General features: G+C 34.5%; 2 pseudogenes; one reads left to right on the top strand and one right to left on the bottom strand.

Moving 5' to 3' along the window:
* Positions 1-7,076: 7,076 nt before the first annotated feature.
* On the top strand, positions 7,077-13,624 carry LOC133172010 (uncharacterized; annotated as a pseudogene).
* Positions 13,625-14,726: 1,102 nt separating this feature from the next.
* Positions 14,727-20,171, bottom strand: LOC133172007 (uncharacterized; annotated as a pseudogene).
* Between the last annotated feature and the right edge of the window lie 1,106 nt (positions 20,172-21,277).

The following is a 21,277-nucleotide window of genomic DNA, read 5'->3' as shown; positions in this document are numbered from 1 at the left end:
ATGGAATCAAAATTTCTTGGTAATATACAAATCTATACATTATGTCTGAAATACCTACAAAGTTTCAGGAAATTCAGTGCAGGAGTTATGCTGACAAACTGTTATTTAAATTCCTCAGTGATTTAGATTTGTTAATGAGTGTAAGTCCTTGTTCAACACATGACAACTTAAACATTTAAATAATTGATGGAAACAAAATTATGATGTAGTCATATGAATTTGTTTATATACAGTACTTATGAAATTATTTAAGGCAAAGCACCAATTTGAAAGGGGGGGGGGGGAGAACTATCCAAGATTCAAGATTTTGTGTGTGTGTTAAATCATTAATATTTTGATCTCAAAATCAATAGGGGTCTTTTAAGGTCATAAAATATTTCACATAAAATGTCATTACAAAGGCTGATTCCAGTGGATTTCCTTATTACCTAGCTGGAAAGTTTCTTCAATAATAGGCAAAACTCTTAGGGCAAAAATAATGGAATGGGAATTTCCTGGTAATATGCACATCTAAACACTGTGTCCTAAATATCTGATGAAATTCTGTGTGGCGGTTTAGGAGGAGTTGCGCTGACAAACTGTTCATCTCTATATTCAAGATATGGCCAAAAAACTAAGTTGAAAAGTGCCGAAATTCCCAGAAAAATAAAGGAATCGGAATTTCCTGGTAATATGTCCATCTACACATCGTGTCCTAAATATATGCAAAGTTTGACAAAATTCTGTGCAGCGGTTTAGGAGGAGTTGCGCTGACAAAAAAACAGGACTGACTGACGGACGGGTCAAAAACATTATACCCCCCGCCACTAGTTGCAGGAGCTAGGAGTAAGGTATCGATTTTCTCACAAGTAAATAGCAACAAAAACATATTTTAACCCCTTTTCTGGGTCAAAATGAATGTCGGGGACGACAGGGAATTAACAGGGTGGTCAGGGGCTTAGTCAGGGGACATCAGGGAGTTGACAGGGACGTCAGGGAATGTCAGGGGACATCAGGGGTAAGACAGTGGTAACAGGGGCAAAGTCAGGGGACGTCAGGGAGTAGACAGGGTAGTCAGGGACAAGGACAGGGATCATAGGAGAAAGTCAGGGGGAGACAGGAAAATGTCAGGGACAGACAGGGGAACGTCAGGGGATTTTTTGGAATCTAAGGGGAAAATCATTACAGTAGTGTTAGAGTACTTGTGTGTACAATCAGAATGTTTTTTTAACAAAATAATTTTGTAAATGACCAATGACAAGGTAAGTAAATTTACGAGTTCCATTTTTATTGAAAAAGCAGCTGTCAATGATATCTAAAAGCCTGCACTTTAATTTATCGTGGGGAATTATTGTGTATAAAGTTAAAAAGTCGCAAGTTTTCAAGCTGTTGATTTTGGTAAAATCTTGTGATTTCAAATTTTCCAAAAGTTCCTTGGAATTTTTAAGTATCCACATCTGATTTACACCACTTTCCGAATATATTGTTGCACAGTACATGCTGTACCTTCTTCCTCGAACACATCAGTCTTCCGGAAATTTTTGTTACTAAAAGGTAATAATTATTGTTTTTAATTCGTAAGATAAATCCATTATTTTACACCATGTCACAATACTTCATTTCTTAAGCAAAATTCATGAATGCCTGTAATTTAAATAGTTTCCATTAAGCGACCAACAAGAAAATGCCATGTAGTGGAAGTCCACTTCACTTAAACGAAAAAGATCTTCCTGTAATGATGAGGAACACAACGTAGTCGAAATAGAAAGACAGAGATTAAGGTACATTTGATGACAATACCATTAAAATATTTTACTGAATGGGAATGAATTTTCAGAGGTACAGTTGTGTAATAGCTGCAGAACTGTAGCTCTCTGCTTGAGAAAATTCGGACAGACAAGGCAGAGAGCTACAGATCCAAGCGTTGTAAAAACGTTCGATTTACACCACCGCTTTTTGTCCCTCGCTTCGGCTATTATTTCTTGTATTTAATGCTTTCACCTGCTTTAAAAGTGATATCCAATAATTATCCATATATTTTACTCCTATTCCTGACACTTTATTTACCTTTCAACAGTTCAAAACGGCCGTAATGTCAGTTTAAAAAATGCATTCCGACGTCGACGTTGGTGTCCTCCTGAAACAACACGCCCGAGTTTTATTTATCTCATTTCTTTTTTACATACATGTTGTATTCTAATCTTTATAGACAATATACATGATATTTAAACCTCCTGAAATTTTTATTTACATTTTCTTGCCAAATATATGTTCTTTGAATTACTTCTTTTCGCACAATCCCCAATAACATGGACGTCGGAATGGGTGTTCTTTAAACCGACATTTCAAAACCATAAAGGGCTGTTTGAGACCGTTGAAAGGTAAATAAAGTATCAGGAATAAGAGTAAAATATATGGATAATTATTGGATACCACTTTTAAAGCAGGGGAAAGCATTAAATACAAGAAATAATAGCCGAAGCGAGCGACAAAAAAGCGGCGGCGTAAATCGAAGGTTTTTACAACGGTTGGATCTGTAGCTCTCTGCTTTGTCTGTCCGAATTTTCTCAAGCAGAGAGCTACAGTTCTGAAGCTAAGTTGTGTAAATGCAAGTGTAACATACAACTGTACAAGTTGTAGTTTCTTATTTTATGTATGGTAGGTACAAAAGAGGATTGGAATGAGAAAATAAGAGACTAGATCTTAAACAGAGGAGACATGATCGGAAGTAGAGGCATCCAAGGGGTTTACGATTTGTGATTCTCAAAAGTAATATGTTGTACCTGCCGGTGTAAAGACGAATAATGACCCCCATAGAATAATGACCGTGGATCATTTTTCGACGTCGAATAATGACTCCCGGTCATTATTCAACGGCGAAAAATGACCCCCGGTCATTATTCGACGTCGAAAAATGACCCTTTTGCCCGTAGAAAAAGTGTCATCACCCTCAAAACCTGCATACCCCACGTGAAGAAAAATGACCCCCGTAGAATAATGACCCCTTGTGAATTAAAGCGGATTAAAGTTGAAACTTTTAGGGGGCAAAATGAAAATAATAAATCAAGAGACCTGTTGGCCAAAATGCTCATTTGGGCTTCATTGGGAATAAATCGATGATATATTGATCTCATTACGTTATACAACTATTTCTGTTTTTAAGGTCAATTCAATGATTCAGAATCTAGTGGAGTTAAAGATTTATCGAGTCCAAAGGGCGAGGAGAGCATTGTTTTTCGATGGTGGAAAATCACTGATCGTCCTGACAGAAAAAAACAGCAATAATTAATTTATTATATGATTGAACGATTAAATCGATACAAACTGATTAAGGAGACATGTCAAGTTTCTTGTTTACATTTGCTCAACTCCTAACCAAACACAGTGAAAGAATAGGAGTTAACATAAGCATAACCAGTATTAATTTCGCATTTGAAATCTAGTTTTGGTGCAATGTAGAAAAAATAAATGTCAGGCATAGCATCGAAAGGGGAAATGGCGCATTATAAGAGGCAAAAAATACTTTAAGTTAAAAATATCTTTGATCAACCCCTCAAAAAGTTTATTGGTGTAAATGGGATTTTCTTTTACTCTAATGTATCAAAACGTTGGTGGTAGGACAACCAGACTTGCAATGACTATTTTCAAGCGGAAAAAAATATGTTCTTGGAAATGGAAGTGGGTGGACACCCCTCCCTGATTCTATGTGCCTCAATGTTATGTTCATCTTGTCCACTCAAGTGAGAGATTTTTTAACTATATTGTATAAGAAAGAGGGGGTGGTTAAAAGACTTTCAATGAACATTTTCAAATTAGAAATTGCTAAAATTTACATTCACAAAAGAGGGAAAAATCCCTCCCTCTTCGACGATTCTTTGTGCCTGAATATTATGTTCACGAGTAGAATTCAGATGCAGGTGAAATAACTTTTCAGAATTGTTTTCAATCTATTTTTAGTTCAATGTAGGAAAAATAAATCCTTCTACACGTATTCACCTTGAAGGTCAATAAAATAGTCTGTTTTAAATTTTATAAATTGAAAACATTAATCTACTTCAATATACACTGTATTGAAAATGTTTCCATATTGATTTGACAAATGTATCACTGTTTTAAAGTGGATTGAAAAATATTCCTCTTATATGTATGTATCCTATTCTCAGACGACCATGTTAACAGACTTGAATGTACATTTTACTGGGATTCTCCTGTACGTATTACTTCTATATACTTGAAAAGAAATTCCCATAGAGTAGACCACTGTTTATAAATAAAATTGAATAAAAGAAATTTTATGTCCTTATGTTTGTCACGTCTGCTTTATATTTGGACGTTCTACTGACTACAGACGATAAAGACCAACTAACAACTAAATTGCCTGACAAACGGGATGACTTCAACCTTTTCTGTTGTCAATTTTCCTAATTTATGAATTAATATTCTGCAATCATTTGCATATAATGTTTACGTCTACAAACTTATTCGATATCCAAGAGCACGATTAATTTTTAAATGAAGGCAGGCTACTGACAGATACATGTAAGTTGATGTTACAGGGGTTTCAACAACCTCGTTTAAAGTCAGCATTTCGTAGATTCAATGGTGGTATCAATAACCCTGTCAACAAATATAACCTACAATTGAGTCAATTGTTTGGTCCTTGTTTTTATACTAAATTCGACAAAGAAATGTCCCGTTTACCTGATTTATTCATAGCGCTCACGGCGGGTGTGAAGGGACAACAGGTGATGCTTACTCTTTCTAGGCACCTGATCCCACCTCTGCAATTTTTGGGGGTCCTTTTTTATGCCTTGTTAACAAAATTGTACTGCTTGTGGATATTTTAAAATCATCACTGTTCGTTATCTTCAACATTTTTTCATTAATAAATATATATATATCCACAGTATGTCGTTCGCACGAGTTATTACGTCATTTTCGATACATACTCCCTCATTTGCACGACTTTTTATGTCATTCAAAATATACATATATATTACATTGTATAACTTTCCGTATTTATTTCTGAAAACTTATCTCATTCTTTTTTTTCCCCTTCATTTTTTAAAAAATCCTACTCAAAGCATGCTGATTACTTTGGGAGACATGTTTACCAATGAAAAGGCAGAACATCCCGCTTGTCTGTTATTTAGCTATGAATGTCTATAATCAGTCAAATATCCAAATATGAATCAAATGGAAGACAGTCATAAAGGGAAATTACGTTAACAGTTATAACCAATAGCAGCCAGTTATAACCAATAGCAACCATTTTGCGATTGGTCAAAAAAGGGCATAAAGAAGAATATCAAACATTGAGGTTCAAACTTTGGCATCAATCACCCGTTATAAATTTTGTATCATCCACTCTGTTGGAAAGGGGGTCATTTTTCAGCGGGGGTTATTTTTTTATAGGACACACGCATAAAAAGATGACCCCTTGGTCTCTTTTTCTACAAAAAATTTTTTTTTCTACGGCTGGGGGGTCATTTCTTGTCGTTGAAATATGACCCCCGGTCATTATTCTATGGAGGTCATTATTCGTCTTTACATCGGCTTTACAAATTTAATTTTATGTCTCTATTCTCCAATTTACAATGCCCATGTTGTGCCGCCGTCGCAACTATCACCCTAAAGTATAGAGCGTATATGTGAAGTTTGTCAATTCATATTATTAGATTAAGTATACATTTGATATTTTCTTAAAGCTATTGGTTTTTACAATGTTCATTGCATACTTTCCAAGGATGAAATAACGGGGGGCCGTCAGTTCTATCCGGACAGCAGGAACGGCCCTTCCACACGTCGAAATATCATTCAATAGAATTTCTCACTTTCATGTGATAAGCATTAAACCGATGCATGGTCCGAGGGAATATATAAAAGGTTGTAAATATGGGGTTTTATACATGGTTTAAGTGGATAAGCTGAATCACCCAAGAGCCTACTGGATTCACGTTTTGTTAATTCGCTCCGTAAGTCTCGTTTACTTTCACTTTCGTTTTGCGACTTCCGGGCAGTTCTACACAAGATGCCATACTGTTTTGCCTTCGGTTGTACGCACATTACTGGGGGCAAACGGCACTGCAGTTTGTATAGGTTTCCCACCGACCCCAAGAAAAGAAAGAAGTGGATTGAAAGATGCCGGTAGGTGCATATTTATACTTTTGCAGCGTATAATTTTAACGAAGAGTTGCGATATAATACGCAGATTAGCAGCTCCCTACACATCCGTGTCTTTACCTGTTTACGTCCATCGTATTAAGTAGTAGTATTAAAAATAAATAAACTAGAAATATAAGGTATATGGCCTACTCGCTACTGAATAAAAAGAATTCACACAGATATATATGAGAAAGAGAGAGAGAAATACAGAATAATTAGATCTTCAGACCTTTGAACTGTTGAAGAAAATGTAAACAAACCTGATCCAAGTTATTCCAGTTATTTATGGCCAAAGCCTGTTAAAACTGTTACTTACAGATATTTTATAAATATAAATTTAATATCTTAAATATAAATAAAAGGGGGGAAAGATAAAAGAAAAATCACCATAGATTTATTTATCTTCAGGCGAGCAGACAGAGAATATACAGAGAATGATAGACTCTGTAGTTGTCATTTTGTGGAGGGAAAGAAAGAAAATGGGCCAACACTTTTTTCTTTCAACAAGACCTTCAACTTTCCTGAAGTACCTACTCCAAAGAGGTAATATTGTATGTATTTATTTTATGTTTTGAAGCATCATTGAGAAATCAGAATTTTATTGAATTATTTGAATACTTTACTCATATTTAAATGCCCCATAGAATAGTGACAGAATACATCAGACAACTATACTGATAAATGTGATAAAAATTCAGTGAAATATGTGCTATAAATGTAGTTTGGGAGATGTACTCAAAACAAGTCATACACTGATATTCCCCTGTATTTATTGCATGGGGAATACAAATAAAATCTTAAAGAACAGTAATACATTATTAAGTTCAAAAGTTCAATCAAACAGTACAAACTTATACTGTGAGCAGAACAAACAAGGCTTTTTGAGAACATTGGACCTTATCATAATTTCTGTCATCAAGAAGTGTTAAATTATGGGATACAGTACGTGTAGTACTACTTGTATTTATTGTAGATATATTGATAGGGCAACAAAATTTTAAAACTCACTAAATTGGGTTTCTTATATGTAAGGTCCCAAATACATGTAGATAAAGTTTCTTTTATTTGTTACAAGTTTATACTTGTACTAGGGGAATTCCCTAAATTTCTTGCGTATCAATTTATGTGTGAAACTGTTATTGTTGTTAATTATTTAGGATGTTAAGTTTCATGAACACTTATTTTAACCATGTTTTGTTCACTAAATAAAGTCAAACTAATGTCACAAAACTACTAAATAGTTGAAACAGAGACACCGATTACAGTCTACACATTCATGTTACACGTCATTAAATCTTAACAGACAAATTCCAAAAAACATGTACGTGTATGTCAAAGTTTGTGCACATGTACACGTACAAGTTTAAAATCTCAATCTCTCTATATGTATTGATATTCTATACCTTGTCATGTTTTATGCTCATAAAAAGAATGGTACAAAAAGTAACAAGCAGAATTTGTCTCAAGTAAGTCTCATACCCCAGTGAAGGATTTTCCTAGAAACATGAAAGAAACAGTACCTAAGGTCTATCAGATGGACCAGACCAAAATTAGAACCTGGACCCCCTGAATCATTAGTAAGGACTGTCACTGAAGCTCAGTGATCAGAGGGATGTGGGTTCGAACATCAACCGCAACTGACCTAAATCAATAAAAATAGGTAGCAACTGTTCATTCACCAAGCGCTTGGCACTTTGAAGTGAGAGTTGTCAGCTTGTGGGTCTTTTGGATGAGACCTTAAAAACAGAGGCCCCGTGTCACGGCAGGCGTTGGCACGATAGAGATACCTCACTGCTCAATGGCCCTGAGTGCCGAGTAAAGGCCAAATTTTGAAGCTCTTCACTAATATATGGTGATGTCTTTGTATGAATGAAAAATTCTCAAACTGAATGTAAAACAATAATCAATCAATCACTAGTCATATGCTGTACCAAGAACAATTTGGACAGTGGCATTCAATCTGTCTGACTGCCACATTCCTGTTTTCTTAAAGTTCTTGGAGACTTAGACATTTATCCATTTGGTGCCATACAATGCTCTGGAAGATCTAGGTTTGTTGTCTTAAGCAAGACTTTCAAGTGGGCAGATTGCTTAGTTGGTAGAGCATCTGACTAGTTATTAAGAGGTCCCAGGTTAAAAATTTTGGTCTGTTCACATGTTCCCCTTCACTGAACTGTTATTCACTTTTTTTTTCATTTGCAGTTGAAAAACTTGAGCAGGAAATTAAAGAACTGGAGGAACAAATTAAAAAGCTAAAAACACAGACATCCAAAATGACAGTTGGAGATATCCTTAACGACAATGAAAAGGTAATTTTTCTTAAATCAATATTTACTTTAATCCCACTATTATTTATTTGCGATACTTTAGTTCAGAATCCATATGAGACTACTACTGTTTACAACTGAGACGACATTCTACAAGGTGAATAATTGGTTCATGACAAGAAATATTCGCGAAAGAAAGAAGGTCGTGAAACTCATGGATATTTCTCGCTCACGAAAAAAAGTTGATTTACAGTGTAATAAGATGTTTTTAGGTGACCTGAGTCTTAAGTGAAATTTGTTTATCACCACCTGACATAGTCCTTGAGTACCCTTTGCAATTTTAGTTCACCTTTGGCCAAAAGTTCAGGCTAGCTTATGTGATCAATACTTGTCTTTCGTCAAAGTTGTTGCTATAATTGTAAATTTTTCGAAATTCTGTCTTCTTCTCCAGAACAATGGGTTAATTTTAACCAAACTTGGCATAAAGTATCCTTCGAAAAAGGGTTACTGTATGTCCCTTATTTTCTGTGGGTACTGTCGACTACACAATGACTTGCAGGTGTCAAATGGCGAGAACAAGAATCCATGACTGGACAGAGTATTTAATTTTTTTCAGCAATATAAAAATGAAAGTAAAAAAACCAAGTCATTTTATTTCATGAGTTCATGGGTCTTTAGTTTTACTTTTTTTCATAAACAATGGGCTAGTTCATTTGTTTTTTTTTTGTTTGTTTTTTTTTTGTTTGTTTGTTTGTTTTTTTTTTTTTGTTGTTGTTCTTTAACATCCCTTAGAGAATTTTTTAATCATAAATGTCCTTGGTCTGTATGCCAACGATAATGATTTGCTCTTTGCGAGATTTTTTTTATGGTATTGCAGGGGCTGACAAATATAAATTTTAGGCACTTGTCCAAGGGCAAGTGCATGGTCAAAATTCACTTGCTCTACATGAATTTTGCTTGCCCCACCATAAACTAACTCTGTATTTATAATTATATATTTTAAAAAAAATATGAAGACAATTACCGAGTAGATTATACAAGCCCCTAAGCCTAGCTTTAAATCTGTGACATCCATATTGAATTCATTTTTTTTTTCAGTCACTTGCCTACGGGCAAGTGGTTGGTAAAATCCACTAGCCCTGGGCGTCGGGATTTGTCAGCCCCTGAGTTGAAGAATTTTTTTTTCTTTGTTCAGATGTTGCTTTACACATCATTTCCAGCAGATGTATTCAACATAATTGTACAGGTTCTCAGACGAATGGCGCCATTTACAGTACCGACCAGACACAACCTAACAGAAAGCGAACCCAGAGCGCACCCCGGGTTCGCTTGGGGTCCGCTAGTGCTGACCCAGAGCGAACCCGGAGCGCACCCGTAGCGAACCCGCAGCGAACGCAGAAAGCGAACCCCAAATTCAGTAGCGGTCCCAGAAAGCGAACGCGCGTTCGGTATTGTGTAACAGAGCTGCAATCAGGATTATCGCTTAACTCATCAGCGCTTCGACCAATCAACATGCCGAACAGGTCTGTCAATCAGGATAAGTGATAAAATGCGTTGACCATCAGCGCATCGACCAGTCAACATGCCAGTTTATAATCTAAACATTGTACAAGCAAAGCGTGTGAATGCACAGTGTAAAAATATTATTAATATGATTTTTAAGCATGATTTTACATTTATATACTTTAATTCTCCAGACAACATGCAATATTTACACATCTATTTTCATTATTTTTTATCTTTAAAATCTATGGATACATTATATATTTTTATTATCCAGGTAGCATGTTACATGTATAGTTAAATATTTATTTTCTTTATATTTTTAAAATCCATTAATATATAAATATACATTGCGTAAATTTATCAGACAATAGGTACTTTAATTTATAATAGAAAAAAGATAATAATGGTTATAACATATGTTACTAAAAAAAAAAAAAAGAAAAAAAATGGTCTTCGATAAATTATAGAATTTTATTATCTCAAGATATAGTATAAGAACATTAGTATAAGAACAGTTAGTATAAGAACATGTACGTGCTTTAATTTAATTATTTTTTTTATTAATTATTTCAATTTACATGCACGTTTTAATTTATCCAGATCAACTTCGAAATAATCGATCTTAATAATTGATCATGAAAAAAAAAATAAATGTACATTGTACAGAATAAATGTGCATTATGTCAATACGTAAATTGGAGGAAAAAAAATCTCATTTAAATACTATGATATTTTTTTTTATAGCTTGATTTAAATACAAGTATACAGGGAAAGATTATTTTGTCAATTTTAATTATCCTACATGTAGACCTTACATTGTATGTTTTTGAATTTTTGTAACTACTTGCAAGTCAGTCAAAAAAAAAAAACAAAAAAAAACACGCAAAAATGCTTATCACTTTCCTTCGCGTCGATATATATAATTATACAGGCCTAGGTTTACATGTTCACGAACCTCTTACATGTACTACATGTACATGTAATTCTCGAAATACTTTATATGAACATAAAAAAATATACTAGACGGGTACGTTTTGTATTTGTGCATGAAAAGTACACGTAATTCCAACATTAATAAATTGAACTTGCAAAGATACCTTAATACGAAAACTTACATATATTTTTTCATTACATAGGTACCTGTATTTGAACTTTGTAATTGTCATAATTATTTAATTTCAACACTTTAATAATTGTAGTTTCAAAGTGAAGCCAAGGTCATCACGTATCGGTAATCATCCACCTGTTTCGAAAATATTGCGGGTATTAAGAGCAATTGCTGTGGGTTTTTTTAATTGACACTTGCTAGCTGGATGTATACTGTCTCCATGGTCACGGTATACCTGAGTATATACTCCCCCTACATTCGATGCCCCTTAAGTTACATGTACCTCCTCTGGGCACGTTATCAATGAGAAATTCAATTATTATTCTTATTTTTCTTTTATTTTTGAATTTGGAAACGTCATAGTTCTTTGGTACGTTGCATTAAGAGTACATGTTCAATGAATGTAATTTGCTGCCACCTGAATGCTGAAAATCAGTAAAATAGCTTTACGAGAGAGAGAGAGAGAGAACACTGTATATTATTAGAAATTAAAATCGATACAACCGGCCCATAGAAAACAATTCAAGTACGGAGGGGGGGGGGGGGGGGACTCATCGAAATAAAACAAAAAAACAAACATCGGGCGTTATTATCTTAATTTCATCTACTTAATCATGCGAGTTTACAGTTATTGAATTATTGTTTCGTTTGTTTTCTTTCTTGTATTTATTTATTTTTAAACATTTAGAATTTTGTTTGTTAACATGCCGTTCCAGTATGTACATGTATGTAATGGGGCGGGGGGGGGGGGGGGGATTATGAACCAGTAAGGAACACAAACTATTCAAGTGATTATTTACATGTATTTGAAAACAACTTAAAAAAATAATATATTCTTATCAGTGGACCAGTTATTAGTTTTTGTTTGTTTGTTTTGGTTTTTGATTGTTGTTGTTCTCGTTTTTTATAAGTCTTCCGTTAAACTCGCCTAATAAAACAATGATTTAAAGCATGGAAGTAAATTATAAATGATCTGTAAAAAGAAACTCAAGTTACACTGTATGAGAATTTTTAGTGATTATCACGACCTACATATACATGTAATGGACGACAACCTAGCTTAAATATAAACTGCTAAATATGAAAACTTAGCATTTTACGTGTACAGTATGTCACAGCTATTTTATAGATAAGATAGTAATTCAGTTATTTGTCTTTCAAACATTTAAATTACGATTTAGCAATTGCAATTACAATTGCAAGTTCCACTTATTTTAAAACGCATGAATAATATAAACAAATGAATTTGAAAGCTTTTTTTTATTAAGATACTCTTATCAATTTCACTCCATCCGATACATCGAAAATAAATTTAACACCTTTTTTTTTCTTTCGAGATATACTTAGCTTGTAAGTTAAGAAAAATAAAAGCGATAATTCTACGTCGAATGTACTGTGAAATTCTTGAAAAATTATCAACGTTCTCCATACTGTCACTTACATGTACATGTTTCGATCGCCATAAAAACAGTAATGATCGATTTCACTACTATATTTGGAATATACAAGGGGCGGGGCTTACTGGCGGCAAGATTAAAGCGGGGTCCGCTTCACGCATGAGTGCGTAAAGCGAACCCGGAAAGCGAACGCCGGGTTCGCTCTAGCGGACCCAGAGCTGACCCCGAGCGAACGCAGAGCGAACCCGAAGCGCACCCAGAGCGGTCCCAAATTTTCTGAAAGCGAACCCGCAGCGGACCCCGAGCGAACCCAGGAAGCGAACCCGGGGTGCGCTTTGGGTTCGCTCTGGTGTTAGGTTGTGTCCGGTCGGTACTGTAATTACTATGCTGGATGGGAGGTCACCTGTTTAAGCATTGAGGACCAGCTGCTCATATGTTTAATGTAACTTAGATTAAACTTCAGAGATTTAGACCTTGCCGTTAGATTTCGGACAAGCCGTTCTACAGTATCAAATATTGTGAACACATTTATTTCTGTCCTTCATGAAATCTTTTTCGATGGTGTATTAAAGGCAGTAGGCATCCCTTCTCAACTAAAGTGCAAAGGATCTATGCCGAAATCGTTTGAAGATTTTACATCAGCAAGGATTGCCATGGATGCCACTGAAATTACTCAAGACATTCCATCCAATATGAACAGTCAGTCTCTTACTTACAGCAACTATAAAAGCCGTCATACTGTAAAGGCTGTGACATGTGTTGCTCCAAATGGTGCCCTTGTATTCACATCCGATTTATATCCTGGATCCACCTCAGATGCTGCCATAGTTGAGCACTGCAAAGTTCTTGACCAATTACAGCCTGGAGATCTAATTTTTGCGGATAAAGGATTCAATATTTTTGACAAACTTCCTGCAGGAGTATCATTAAACATCCCACCATTTTTGTCTAGTAAATCTCATTTTACCAGAGAGGAGGCAAAACTGTGCTATAAAATTGGACGCAGTAGAATTCATGTCGAGAGAGCCAATGAAAGGATTAAAAACTATGAAATCCTCAGCCATGTTCCATCTCAGTACAGACATATGACAACAAAAATATTTCAATTATGCTGCTGTTTAGTTTATCTTCAGGCTCCTCTCCTTAAAGAGATTGCTGACAAATATGAGGTAGGACAGGAGAATGAATCAGAGATGTGGTAATACAGTAAAATACATTATGCAATGAATTGCAATGTTTTGACATTTATATCATGTTTTATTGTTATCCTCAGAATATTTTCTTCTTTATTTCTGTATCTTATAAGTTATAAAAACCAATTGCTATCAATTAACTGATTAAGTCTACGTAAAAACCATTTACAGTTCAACCTCGTTATCTCGAATTCAAAGGGACTGAAAAAATACTTCCGAGAAATCCGAGGATTTGAGATACTTAAGGAATAAACGGTTCGGACTTCAAAATCACTTTGACATATCCATGGTATTCAAAAATATTGGTGTTCGAGATACCAAAGTACAACTGTATTTAAATGTACAGATAAAAAATTCAATATTTTATGCAATTTCAACCATTTTATGTACGTAAATTATCAGATACATGAAAAACAATGACATGCCTTTCTTTTCTTGGCAACTTGAGGATTATCAATATTTACAAACAAAGAATTTTAAAACAGCTTTTGACCTACTCTTTTCTGTTATTATAATTGCAGAAACTTTCAACATATTTTATAACATGTATAATGTACAAGAAAAATACATAAAGAATATAAATATTGTTATTTACAGCCAATGGTTTACTTCAGTATATTAAAAGTATGCAATTCAATTCAATTTAGACATCACCATATTGGTATACATCAAAATAAGAAATTGAATGACAGATAACAGGGGAAAAAAAAGAAGAAAAATTAGAACAAAATGGATATAGCATGCAATACAATTTTACACAATTCTTTATAGTCCCTGGATTTGTTTTCTCTGCATAAAGCATTTATTTAAGTATTTAAGCATATACATTTTGTAGTATTATAAATCACATAGGATAACAATTTCTTTAATGGGATCAGTGACTCTGAAAAATTTGTCATAAAAAATATCACAATATTGAAATTGAAAATTGTCTTACACTGGACAGTAAAGTACAAAAAGTTTTTCATTTTCAACCAATAATTTACAAGCATAGCAGAACCCTTTTTCCTTAGGAATTATCGAGTTTGACTTGTATTTGAGAAATTTAACCTTTGCTATATGCTGCCATACATGGACATCTGTGTTTCACATCTTTTACTGTATATTACATGTACATATGTGTCATCAATCATTCATTCTGACAAAGATGGCAGGAACTTAGAAAAATAAAAATCTAACATTGTTGAAATGTTTTGAGCCCATGTGTCGTCTTTCAATATCCTGACAATTTTCAAGTCCACTAGAGTCCATATGACAAGGTCACAGCAACAAGTTCCTGATAAATGAAGCTGTCCTTGAATCTGATCCCAGTAGTCGTGCGTCTTCTTCAGATTTAGACTCCCATCTTCTTCAGCAACTGAAACAGTAATACAGTACCACAAAATTATAATTTGATCACCTTATTTAACATGTTTAATTCAATTGATATTCTTTGAAAAAATGCAAGCAATCTATGGTAAAACATTAGTAATCAAAGATTGAAGAGGAAACCTCATACATATATATATCTCATAATATATGTTTATAAACCAGGAAGAGCTCATCAGTATATATGGCAATAAATCTCACCAGTACCTAAGTAGAAATCCTTGATTCTAGTACATGCAGCTGCAACTGTCATATCCTTTGCTGAGAAAGGGCACTTGATTTCTACTTATCAGGTGAAATTCTATCACGAGGTTGCTGATGGTACACATTCAAGCTGTCTTTGAAAGTTCCTTGCACAAAACCATCAGGTGAAGCTCCTAAAATTCCTGTCTCATGAAGCCATATACATAGAAAATCATATAATCTTCAATTTAAGAACTATTTTTAACTGCCTTTCATAAAAAATGAAAATAATGTTGAATATTATCTGATTATGGTGGAGAAAATGTAAATTTAGGCAAGTTTATTTTCTGAGAGTAAAGCTGATTTTTCTTGTTATTTTGGCATAATTTTGCCCTCTATACATGCACTGTATACATATATATGTTAACAACTGCATAAAAACATCATAAACATGCATGTCAACTAATCTTGCATATAATTTGTTTGTTTGTATGTTGTTATGTCCCTCTCGAGAATTTCACTCAGGGAGATGCCACCATTTGCCGGTGGAGAGCTGCAAATTTTGTCCTATACTCGGCACTTACTGTAGGGCCATTGAGCAGTGAGGGATCTTTTTCATGCCAGCACCTACTGCGACAGGGGACCTCTGTCTCATCCAAAGGATGTCCCACAGTGGGATTCGAACCGGCGACATAAGGATTGACTCCTTACTTTGTGACTCTAGAGCAGATGCTCTAACCACTAAAATCCAATTGGTTTAGATCGATTTAACATTTTGTAATTTTACAGAAAGATAGACAGGCAGGCATATTGATACCATAATGAAACATTCAGTATAATAAATAGTGCACATTTTTATGGTAACTGTTGAAACTGACCCCCTCTCGGAAAACATTGTCAGTTGTCAACTTCAACTTTCAAAAACAAGCACTATTTATATATTGTAAATATTATTTTGCACGTTATTTTAGGAATGACTCTAATTCTTGGCCAAATTATTCGAGTATAACCTGGTTTGGGTCAGTTTACGCTTTATAATCCGCGAAGCGGATTATAAAACAGCGTAAACTGACCCAAACCAGGTTATACTCGAATAATATGGCCAAGAATTAGAGTCATTCCTTATAATTTAATTTTAAAATCATTAATTAACTATGGGTGTAAAATTTCGTTACTTTTTATTAGTTCAAATTTGCCGCTCAATAATACAACCGTAGTAACGGAAGTAACGGAAGTGATGGGAAGCAAGGGGAGGTAAAAACTGATACATAGGCCTAGCAGCATTGTTGTTTGTTTACATGTGGTAAGATCGAATTATTGTTTGAAGTGAAAGGTACATTTATTAAATCTGGAATTTTCCATGAATCCCGAGGACTGGAAATGAGAGGATTGTATGGATACAGATGATTCAGCTGGTTGTCAGGGGGGTGTGTCCCCATACCAAACCAGGTTATACAGAAATAATTTGTGTTCCTTTTTGGATATTAACCAATCAGAGGCTAGAATACAAACAAAATTAAATTATTTCAAGTTGACAAAGCAGTAATATCTTTCATATAGGGGGGTAGTGATATGTCACCAGGTGGACTGTATATAAAACTAACTTGTAAAAAGCATTTGCTTTGGAATCAGTGAAATACAAAACATGTAATTTCTTAATATGAAGATACCTGTTGGCAGTATTGAGACAGCCCCTTTTTTGCAATACTCTGCCATTGCAACACTCTCATGTGTTATACCCCACTGGATGGGGTCCCTCTTCTCTAAGTTGTAAGCACTTAGTAGCCTTTTCTTCAGAGAAGTCGTCAACCTGAGGGACAAAGCCATAGGGTATAGTTTATTTGATTTTACATGTATGTGTTTTTCTTATTTTCTTTCTTTGAGGTAAATATATTGTAATTGTGAGCTATTACTCCTAAATCTATTACTCCTAAACTACTTTAAAATGACACAATACAAAAATGTTTTCTGATGTGGTTAATGGGATCATGCAACTGTTAAATAACTGATTTTTCCAAAATTCATCAAAATATTGCAATTTGCCCTGCTTTCCTCCTCTGTAAATGTGCCGTACAACTTAGTGAAATGTTCTTTTAGATATAAATGTATGTACTTATTGCGCTTTGCCGCTGCAATGATTTTTCCAAAATTAGAGGCAGTAAACCTAAGTTTCCTTATTGCTCCCCAAACAGCATTTTCCCTCTGTCCAGTTGTAAGTAAGGCTGTCTGTATCACTTTTTCAGGTGATACAATAAGTTGGTGCCTCAGCCATGTTAGTGGCTCCTCTGCTTGAAGATATTCCTGACACATGAGAAGGTCCTCAACCAATGGTACTGGCAGTGCCTCAACTTCAGGTTCCTTGCTTAGAATCCAGTGCAAAGCTTTAAAAAAAAAGACTACATTCTAAGATGTATTTTATAATGTACAGATGTGATGAGAAATTATGGACCACCAGTCAATAGACTGCGATCTATTGGACCGACAACTTATAAATCTCATTGATTTTTTTGAGAGATATTTTCTCATTTTAATTGATAAAAGACTAAAAGATCACTGCATTGTGTTTATTTTACTATCATTCTTAAAATCTATCGTTTAGGTCATCTAGGTATTAATTTACAATGATTTGAATGGATAAATTAATAATGGTAGGCAAACCTTCTGTAATATATACAAATGTGAACACTAAATACTAACAATGGAATTAGGTAATAAAACAACTGTTTACTGCCTGAGCAGTCAATAGACAAGAAAATTTTTCCCTTTGTATAGGGAACAGCTTATATTATTCTATTGCCCTCGGCCATTGGCCTCGGACAATAGAACACACTGAGCTACACTTAGGGGAAAATATTCTTGTGTATTGACTGCCCAGGCATTAAATAATTGTATAATATTGCTCATGTGAAATAACGACTTGAAAAACTGAAAAATTCTATTGATGAACTTCTGTAAAATCACTAATTTTCATCGAGGTTGATTTTCATGGGGTTCATGGCATGAAGAAATCCATGACTTTTTGTCCACCATGAAACATAAGATTATAATATTATAACAATATTCATTCTTCAAATTAAGCCTCCACAAACCATTATTTTTTCTACAAACCAAAAAATGTTATCCTCACAATAATTAGTGATTTTATAGCATGCAATGATATGTTAAGAGAAAACTATGAATTTTTTTTGTTCATTTTCAAAGTACTGGTACCCCCTCCCCCTATAATTTTTTTTAGGTTGTCTCGGCCAAAGGCTCAAGTAAGCTTTTCTGATCAAAGGACATCTTTATTTCATCTGTAAACCTTTCACATTTCCTCACCCTTCAAAAAAACTTCTTGATTCTGTATTTTATATTCATGTTTCAAAGTTTCAAGTTCAACAAAACAGCAAGGTTAATCAAACAATAAATAACATCAATAAGAAAGCTCGATCATGATCAACGAGGAACTACATTTTCAGAAAGATGGAAACAACCTGTGAACCGCCCCAACTGCCCAAGTAGTTTTCGTAAAAATAATCTATCCTCATCTGCTACAACTCTTTTGAGTGCTCTGTTATTTGGGAAAATCAGGCAAACTTAAACAATTTCATGTTTCTTTAATCAGTGATTATGATGCAAACAGACATATGAGTTTTATTTTTTGGTTGTTAAAAACATTTTCATCACTTAGAAATAATAACCCGCAAATGTACATAATTAAATCAAACACTTGTATCTTTGACAAATATCAACAATATAAATGAAGCAGGTACCTGTAGTTAGGCTGATTTGATGGATACAGTTCCTGCATTGTCACTGTTCTCCTGGGTGGTGCCGATTTAGGGTGTTTTAGCCAGCTACATTTGATGTCTGTTTTGCTTGCTCTCTTATAACTTCAAATGTAACGTTTGTAAATTAGACTCTTTGGTAAAATTGAAGGAATTTTTAAGTAAATCATAAAGGTACATGCAATAAATAATTTTTTTTTATATTAGAATATTACAAACAATATTTGGGTCAGCATCAAAAACATGATGTCAGTTGGATAATGATTCCATACAGTTTTCACATTAAGTACTTTTATTTAAACTTACCCAAAGAGTAGGGTTGCTGCAACATGGTGACATTTAAATTCCCCCATAGGACACTGACAAGTAGTGTCTTTCACGTTACCATTGTCACCCTCCTCGAGAAAAATCTGCTCAAAGTGATAATTTATTTTAATTAAGAATAAAATAATATAATTAATATATATTGCACCACAAATATCTTATTTTCCTACTCTGAGCTGAAATAAATAATAATCATTTTATTTACAATGTAAACGAGTATTTAATACAGTTCTTGATCTGAGTACATAGTGCCTTTTACTGAGAATTATATAAATGGTTCACCATGCAGATGTTCATGTAAAGCAATGTTCTAGAAGTGTGTCCATAAGCCTTAACTGGCTTAAGGAATATTTTCTTTCATTTGTTCATTTATGATATTTATATGATTGTTAAAGGCTTAACGTGTTTGTTGCACTACTGTATGTGGAAAAACGCTTATAACTTTTGAATTTCTCAAAATACATCTACAAATATTTAAGTCACTATAGGTTAATAGTTTACCTACATTTCGTCTTTTACTATAGTAAATATAGTGTACAGTATGACAGGTCTCTGCTGAGGTTAATTAATTACATGAAAAAAATTCGACTAATTAACCAAACAACTGAACTGCAAGGTGACATGATCGAAATATAAACAAGAAGGGTGGGTAGTGCACTCACTTGAACTTTGTAGGATGTATCTCTCATGGAGGCCTGAACCGATGAGTTAATTACTCGCAGTTCCCTGTCAAAAACAAATTTCAACACTCTGTCACTCTCCACCGCTGCCTCACTCTTCCTGGTTAGCTTTCTGTGGCCTTCAACATACGTTGCCCAGTAAGCTATGGACAACGCCATAACTTTGACTGCCCGGAAGTGAATATTCTCGCGATTTCACGGAAGTCACGTGCCGAGACTTACGGAGCCTATAGGGCACTATCTGTCTATATGAAATAATCATGACTGCTCGGCAACTTTGCAACGGTGTTCGTGAATTTGAGACCGGCATCGCACACCCCCTGAATATTTATTCAGTGACAACATTCTCTATTTACAAAACCAGGGGATCTTACAGCGATATGTGCACTATCAATATTTCCGAAGACATTGGGAAATTTACTTGATATTTGATAGTATTTTTGCATAACATGGATATTCTCACCATTAACAGATGGAAACTTGATAAAATCATCATCCACATGTGTACTTATGCTACAAGACACATCAACAACTATTCGAGATAGGACATCCTCGACATTCCTTGAAAATCGCTCAAAACGCTGAAAAAAATGTCTGTAGCATAAAATCTCGGTACCGTCAAACCATGAGAGAAACACTTACAGCTTTATTTCCCTTAGTTGGACATTCCAAATCATCTCTGACCAATTATTATACATTTTCAATTATATCTAAACGATGCCTTTCAATCAAATATTAGTCTTAATAATCATCTAAGATTTTATCTCGTCTTAAAAACTTTTTTCCCTCCAACTTTGTCGAAACTTTGTAAGCTGTCCACATCCGTACAGTAGTGTATACCAACTTCAATTTTAACGTCTAAAGTGAAGGTGTTTACATGCCTTTTAAGGAATCATTGTCAAGTTTATTTGGTATGCAACGACAGGTGGAAACGTGGATAATTTGCATATTTGCATACGGGCAAAGCATTAAAATTGAATTTCACAAGGCATCACGCAAGGATAAAATTTTTGTGTGATAGCGGGAAAGACACCTCAGGAAACAAAACAATTGTTAGATGAATGTGAAGAAAGTTAAAAGTGTCAAGAACAAAGGTGTACAAATGGCATAAACGATTTAAAGAAGGAAGATGTGAGATTGACGAGGAAAGGTCAGGACGACCTCTATCTAATGATGCTAACATAACATGGTGAGTGTTTCAAGAACTTGAGAGAGACATAAGACTAAAACTTAGGGAGACAAGTTTCTCCGTCGTCTTATAAACTTTTCAGATGCTAGGACACCCCTTTTCTCGTCCAAAACATTTTCAAATCCAAGAAATTTTGTTATAATTTCATGTG

The sequence above is a fragment of the Saccostrea echinata genome, unplaced genomic scaffold, assembly GCF_033153115.1.
Source record: "Saccostrea echinata isolate AGI-Se365-2 ecotype Australia unplaced genomic scaffold, CSIRO_AGI_Sech_v1 ptg000054l, whole genome shotgun sequence".
NCBI lineage: Eukaryota > Metazoa > Mollusca > Bivalvia > Ostreida > Ostreidae > Saccostrea > Saccostrea echinata.
Note: the sequence above shows the minus strand (reverse complement) of the source record. Positions and strands in the feature narration are given on the sequence as shown.